Source organism: Ailuropoda melanoleuca, chromosome 6 (genome assembly GCF_002007445.2).
Source record: "Ailuropoda melanoleuca isolate Jingjing chromosome 6, ASM200744v2, whole genome shotgun sequence".
NCBI lineage: Eukaryota > Metazoa > Chordata > Mammalia > Carnivora > Ursidae > Ailuropoda > Ailuropoda melanoleuca.
The window spans coordinates 72,976,798-72,983,457 of NC_048223.1; the positions used below are offsets into that span (position 1 = coordinate 72,976,798).

General features: G+C 45.8%; 1 pseudogene; it reads right to left on the minus strand.

Moving 5' to 3' along the window:
* Positions 1-224: 224 nt before the first annotated feature.
* Positions 225-324, minus strand: LOC117802850 (annotated as a pseudogene).
* Between the last annotated feature and the right edge of the window lie 6,336 nt (positions 325-6,660).

Here is a 6,660-nt window from a genome sequence, read left to right on the forward strand (position 1 = left end):
GGTGGCTCCGTGGGTTGGGCGTCTGCCTTCTGCTCAGGTCATGATCCCAGGGTCCTGGGATCGAGTTCCGCATCTGGCTCCTTGCTCATTGGGGATCCTGCTTCTTCCTGTCCCTCTGCCCCTCTCCGCCCCACCCCCCTGGTGCAATCTCTCTCACTAATAAATAAATAAAATCTTAAAAAATATATATGTGTGCTCTGAATCCCCTTTATCTATTTCACCCAAAATATGTGGAATGTGTCACACATTTACGTGTCGTCCTTGCTCAGGGGGCGCTGATCTCTGTCATTCCAATTTCAGCTTCGGGGCTGCGGAAGCAAGCGCGGGGACCTCTGCGCCGGACCCAGAGTCGGAGCCCTCCCTCACCCCCGCTCCTGGCTCCCTCGCCAGCTCTGACGGCCTGGGCGCCTGCTTAGCTTCTGTGGGCCTCAGTTTCTTTATTGAGTGTCTTCTGACGGGATGGGGAGGAACAGGAACAAAAGACACAAAGTTCCTTTTAGCTATAATATTAGATTTCCTGATTCTATGATAGGAGTGTCAGTCAAGGACGCCTGGGTGGCGCAGTCTAGGGGCTGCCTTCGGCTCAGGGCGTTCTGGGATCTAGTCCCGCATCGGGCTCCTCTGCTGGGAGCCTGCTTCTTCCTCTCCCACTCCCCCTGCTTGTGTTCCCTCTCTCGCTGGCTGTCTCTATCTCTGTCAAATAAATAAATAAAAAATCTTAAAAAAAAAAAAAAAGGAGTGTCAGTTGACCCAAGCAACGTTAGGTTTGTGGAATGGAAGTCAGTTCGTTTAAAGGTAACACCTAGGGGCCCTGGGGTGGCTCAGTCAGTAAGTGTCTGACTCTTGGTGACTCTTGGTTTCGGCTCAGGTCCTGATCACAGGGTCCTGGGATGGAGCCCCATGTCAGGCTCTGCGCGGAGGCAGGGAGTCTGCTTGAGAGTCTCTCTCTCTCCCTCTACCCCTCCCCCATCATTTAAAGAAATAAAAATCTATAAAAGGGAACACACAAATCTTAATATTCTCAGTGTGAATCTTTGTCCTAGTAAGTGGAGCAACGTCACAGTCCTGAAAGCGAGACCGAGATGTGCGGCCGCCTATCTCTGTTTGAAGGCTCGCACCCCTTCTTTCTGTCTCTCCAGGGCTACTCTCTTTCTCTTCTGGGTTGTTGGAGGTTTTTTTTCTTTCTTTCTTTCTTTTTTTTGGTGAATGGGGAAAGTATGATCCCACAGTTTGTTGGAAAAGAGAAATTTTTTTCCTTCAAAGATGTTATTTTAAAATATTAATGTTTTGGATCTTATTGGCAAGTGTATTTTAGAAGCACTCTGCTACCCAGATATGCCTTATTGTAGGAGGTGATGACGGAGGGTTAGTGATCATTTTTACTGAAGATCAGAAAAGAAAATCGCCAAGCAACTTACCCAACACACTGTTGTTCCTTTTTAAAAGTTGGAAGTATTTCTTTTTTTTTTTTTTTAAAGATTTTATTTATTTATTTGACAGAGAGAGACACCCAGTGAGAGAGAGAACACAGGCAGGGGGAGTGGGAGAGGAAGAAGCAGGCTCCCAGCGGAGGAGCCCGATGTGGGGCTCGATCCCAGGACTCTGAGATCATGCCCTGAGCCAAAGGCAGACGCTTAAGGACTGAGCCACCCAGTATTTCAAGTGTATATTCATTTCTTCATAAATCACACTCATGTATCCCTTTGTTTTGCCTTTTGTTTTTTCTATCAAAGACCCAGGCAGTGTTCAGATTTCTCATAAACTGTTTCACGTTTGGTTTGTTCCAGTTAGGATCCTAATAATGTCCACACTGACCATGGCATTTGTTGACATCTCATTCTTTTTACTTTATGCTCTTCTCTTATGCTTTTTCGCAACATAAATTTGTTAGGAGGGCTCTGATGTTTTGAAAAACACTAGATGGCAAGCTATGTGAGTGGACGGAAACGTTTCCTCTATCTTCATGTCCCCTCTTTATTACCCAAAGTGGCCCCTGGAATTTAGTGGGCTCAGTAAGTACTTTTCCTTGTTATGTTACACATACCTCTACAAAGCCTCCTGTTTTATTTGGATCCACTAGAGAACACTGAGTGAACCGCATCTGTGCCGTCCTAGACCAGTGCTGGTTGGCACCAACTTGAACATCCAGTCCTCCCTTATCAGACTGTGTTCTTTACCATTGTTCAGAGAACTGTCTTCTGACTTTTGAGCCATGCTGTGGGGGGCACTCTAGAAGGTAGACAGATGATACAATGTCATCCTGGATTCCCGTTAAGAGGCTTAAACAACTTGGGGCATCTGGGTGCCTCAATAGGTTGAGCATCTGACTCTTGGTTTCGGCTCAGGTCATGATCTCAGGGTTGCGGGATCAAGCCCCAAGTCGGGCTCTGGAGTCTGCTTGAGACTCTCTCTCCCTCTTCCTCTGCCCTCCCCCCCACAAATAAATAAATAAATCTTAAAAAAAAAAAAAAAGAAAAGAAAGAAAAAGAGGCTTAAACAACTGGTAACAAGTAGATTGTAAGAAGGGACAAAGCAATAGTTTGTTTCCCGATCCAAGATCATGTCAGTGCATGAGGGAGATGCTTTCCCATCTTTTCTCCACTGTCCCCGAGAAAGCAGAGAGGAGACTCATAGCTACAAGGCAGGGGCTTCACTGGAAACAGAGTTTCTTTGAGATCTGGGCATCTGGAGTGGGGCCAACTCATTTTTGGTGGAATTTGCATGTAAATAGCGGGATATGAGGCCCAGCTTTACACTCTGTGCCTTAATCAAACTGAAGAGAAGTGGTTTCTCCTTTAAAATCCTGAAACTGTGTTTGGCATCTTGCCTTAGGCCTACATACTTCATTCCTTTTTCTTTTTTTTAAGGTGTAGGGAAAGAGTTAATTTGATTTTCCAGTTTCAAATAATAAGAATTTTGCTGACTTGCTCTGGTTCCAGAACACTTCATTGCACATCTTTTTGACAGGCTGGTGTTGTGGCTTTCTTTCTGGAAGTAATTTTTTTGCAGCTCTGAGACCTGCCGTCCGACCCCAAGTTCAATGGGGAAGTGGAATGATGGAGTCTCTTCATTTTGGTTAGAAAGCTTATCAGCTCTGATGGCCCCAGTGCAGGACATTCAGCTGCCTTAACTTCTTTCAACTTCTTTTAAACCAAAAATTACTGGGGCCGTCTTCTTCTTCTTCTTGCCCTCCTCCCCCTCCCCCTCCTCCTCTTCCTTCTTCTTCTTCTTTTTCTTTTTTGTAAATTTTTGGCAAGTATAGAAAAACTCAAAGAAAGAAAGAAAAATTGCTTGTAATTCCACCATCTAGAAATAATTTCTATTAATGATAATATTCCAATTCCCCCTCCCCAAACAAAAAATGGGATTGTGGGGGTATTTTAAAAGCTTTACGGGTATTAGTTCCTTTAACCAGTGGGGAGGGACAGAGTGCAGGAAGTTTGTATTGGCTCCTGACAAAGACTCTTCTTGACCAAACTTTGGTCAGGCTCCTCTAAGCCTTCTTTCTTTCTTTCCCTCCCTTCCTTCCTTCCTTTCTCTCTTTCTTTCCCTCCCTCCCTCTCTCTTCCCCTTCCTTCCTTCCTGTCCTCCTTTCCTCCCTTCCCTTCCCTTTTCGTTTCGTTTCATTTCATTTCTTTTTTTTTTTTTAAGATTACTTATTTATGTATTTGACCGAGAGACAGCCAGTGAGAGAGGGAACACAAGCAGGGGGAGTGGGACAGGAAGAAGCTGGTTCCCAGCGGAGCAGGGAGCCCGATGCAGGGCTCGATTCCAGGACCCTGGGATCATGACCTGAGCTGAAGGCAGACGCTTAACGACTGAGCCACCCAGGTGCCCCTTGTTTCATTTCTTTTCTTTTCTTTCATTTTAGTAGGCTCCATGTCCAGCGTGGGGCTCAAACTCACAACTCTGAGATGAAGACCCGAGCTGAGATCAAGAGTCAAATGCTTGGGGCTTGTGGGTGGCTCAGTTGGTTAAGCTCCTGCCTTTGGCTCAGGTCATTATCCCGGAGTTCTGGGTTGGAGCCCTGCCTCTGTCAGGTTCCCTGCTCAGAGGGAGTCTGCTTTTCCCTCTCCCTTTGTTGCTCTCCCGGGTTTGTGCTCTCTCACTCTCTGTCAAATAAATAAATAAAGTCTTACAAGTCGGATGCTTAACCGACTGAGCCACCCAGGTGCCCCTCGGCCTTCTTTCTGAGTAGGCCTTGAACTTGGGCCCCATTCTGTCTTTTGCCTGCCCCAGCCCAGCCATAGCAAGAATCCTGCTAAGGTCAGTTTTGTATGAATCCCCCGCCCTTAATATCTGATCAAGTTCTTCACCCCCCACCTTTGATGTATAAAGCCTTGACCTGCCTTTAGCAGGAGTCCTGTTAGGTCATTTTAGCAAGAATCCCCCCACCCTTCATGTCTCTTATTAGTAATTTTCTATCCACTGACCTCCTCACTCTGCTTCTTGGCCAAAATCTCCAGCTTGTTTGCTATCTTTGCTTTACAGCTGTCTAGACTTTGCAATAGTCTTGAATAAAGTCTTCCTTCCCATTTTAGCAAGTGTCAGGATAATATTTTTGGGGCGCCTGGGTGGCTCAGCTGTTAAGCGTCTGCCTTCGGCTCAGGTCATGACCAGGGTCCTGGGATCAAGCCCCATGTCGGGCTCCCTGCTCAGCAGGAAGCCTGCTTCCCTTTCACACTCCCCCTGCTTGTGTTCCCCCTCTCACTGCCTCTATCTGTCAAATAAATAAATAAAATCTTAAAAAAAAATAATATTTTTGGGGGGCACCTGGGTGGCTCAGTCGGTTAACCGGCTGCCTTCTGCTCAGGTCATGATCCCAGGGTCCTGGAATCAGGTCTTGTGTCATGTCGGGCTCCTTGCTCAGCAGGGAGTCTGCTTTTCCCTCTCCCCTGCCTCTAACCTGCCCCCACTCATGCTTTCTCCCTCTCTCCCTCCCTCTCTCTCAAATGAATAAATAAAATCTTAAAAAAAAAAAAGGAATAATATTTTATTTAACACTTCTTACAACAGAATCATGGGGTTTCTAGGATTCTTAGCCTTTAAGTGTTCCCAACTAAGGATCTTTTTCCCCAATATTTTTTCTCTGTTGGCCTCTTGCCATTAGAGAGATAAAGAAGTGAACTGTTTAAAGGCAAATCGGAATCAGCTTTGGGATATCCGGCTCTCAGCCTCTGAATTTGCATCCCTTAGTATCTCATTGGACTCAGTGACTATTTAAAATACATTAGGGTTTCTTTGGGTGTGAAAGTGGACTTGTAGAACCAGGAAGCTGGAAGGGACTCTAGGAAATTCTTCAGACTGACCAAGCATTGTTACTCTTTTTATGGATAAGGCTACCGTGGTCCGGAATTTTGTCTGACTTCAGTAGCTAGAATAATGAAGGTAATTCACACACACATCTGAATGTGTGTGTGCGCATGTGTGTTTATTTTTTTTAAGATTTTATTTATTTATTTGACAGAGAGAGAGAGCACAAGCAGGGGGAGCAGAAGGCAGAGGGAGAGAGAGAAGCAGGCTCCCCGCCAAGCAGGGAGCCTGACATGGGACTCGATCCCAGGACCCTGGGATCATCACCCGAGCTGAAGACAGACGCCCAACTGACTGAACCACCCAGGCACCCTATGCATGTGTGTTTAAAGGAATGACATTAGGGGCACCTGGGTGACTCAGTCGGTTAAATGTCTGACATTGAGCCCCGAGTGTTAGGCTCCATGCTCAGTGGGGAGTCTGCTTCTCCCTCTCCTTCTGCCCAGTCCCCTGCTCATTGTCTCTCTCTCAAATAAATAAAATATTTTTAAAAAATACAAAAATGGCATTAAATGCTTTTCTCTTGCCCCTACCTCCTTTTCTCTAGACTTTGCCTCAACACAGTTGCTTAGCAAAGCCTCGCATTTTTCTTTGAGAAATACAAACAGAAGTCTCCAGGATGTTTTTCTTTTTCTTTTCTTTTTTTCTTTTTTCTGGTACAGGGAAAAAAGATGCTGTAGAAGTGGAAATGGTCATAATAGAGAAGCCAGATAGAAAACGATTTCTAAATCAGTCTTACGTGTCAAGGCTTGATTTTCTGAGTTAAGGGGAAGGACCTCAGCCTGACGAATTTTGGTATGGAAACAAGTTTGAGGCAGTTCATCCAAACATCATTCTCAGTGTAACATGTATGCTGTAAGCAGACTCCAGAGAAACCACTGAACTCCAAATACCTGGGTGTGTAAGGCCTGGGTGCGCCTGTTCCCTGAGGTTTTGCCCTGGCATCGACTACTGGATAAGGAGGTCTTCCTGCGATTCACCCACAAACCAGAAATGCTTATGCGTGTGGTGACCCCAGACTGATGAGAAGCAGAAAAGTGCAGTTATCCTGGATCGAGTACTAGTTAAATAGGACTTGATTCAAGTGGAATGAATCTACGGCTCAGGTATTGGGCTACGTGCGGGATCACAGGGATGAGTCAGTCAGGAGCCTGGTCCTCAAGGAATCCCAGGTTGCCCGATGAGACAGCTAATTAAGTATTACAGCGCTGGATACACAAGTGTTATAAAAGGGTTAACAATGTGTTCCAAGAACAGATGATATCTCCCTGCATGCGTCACAGGTTTCATGGGCTGAGATGTGTAGGATAGCACCCGGTGCACGGGGAAGGCCTTCGAGGCAGCTGG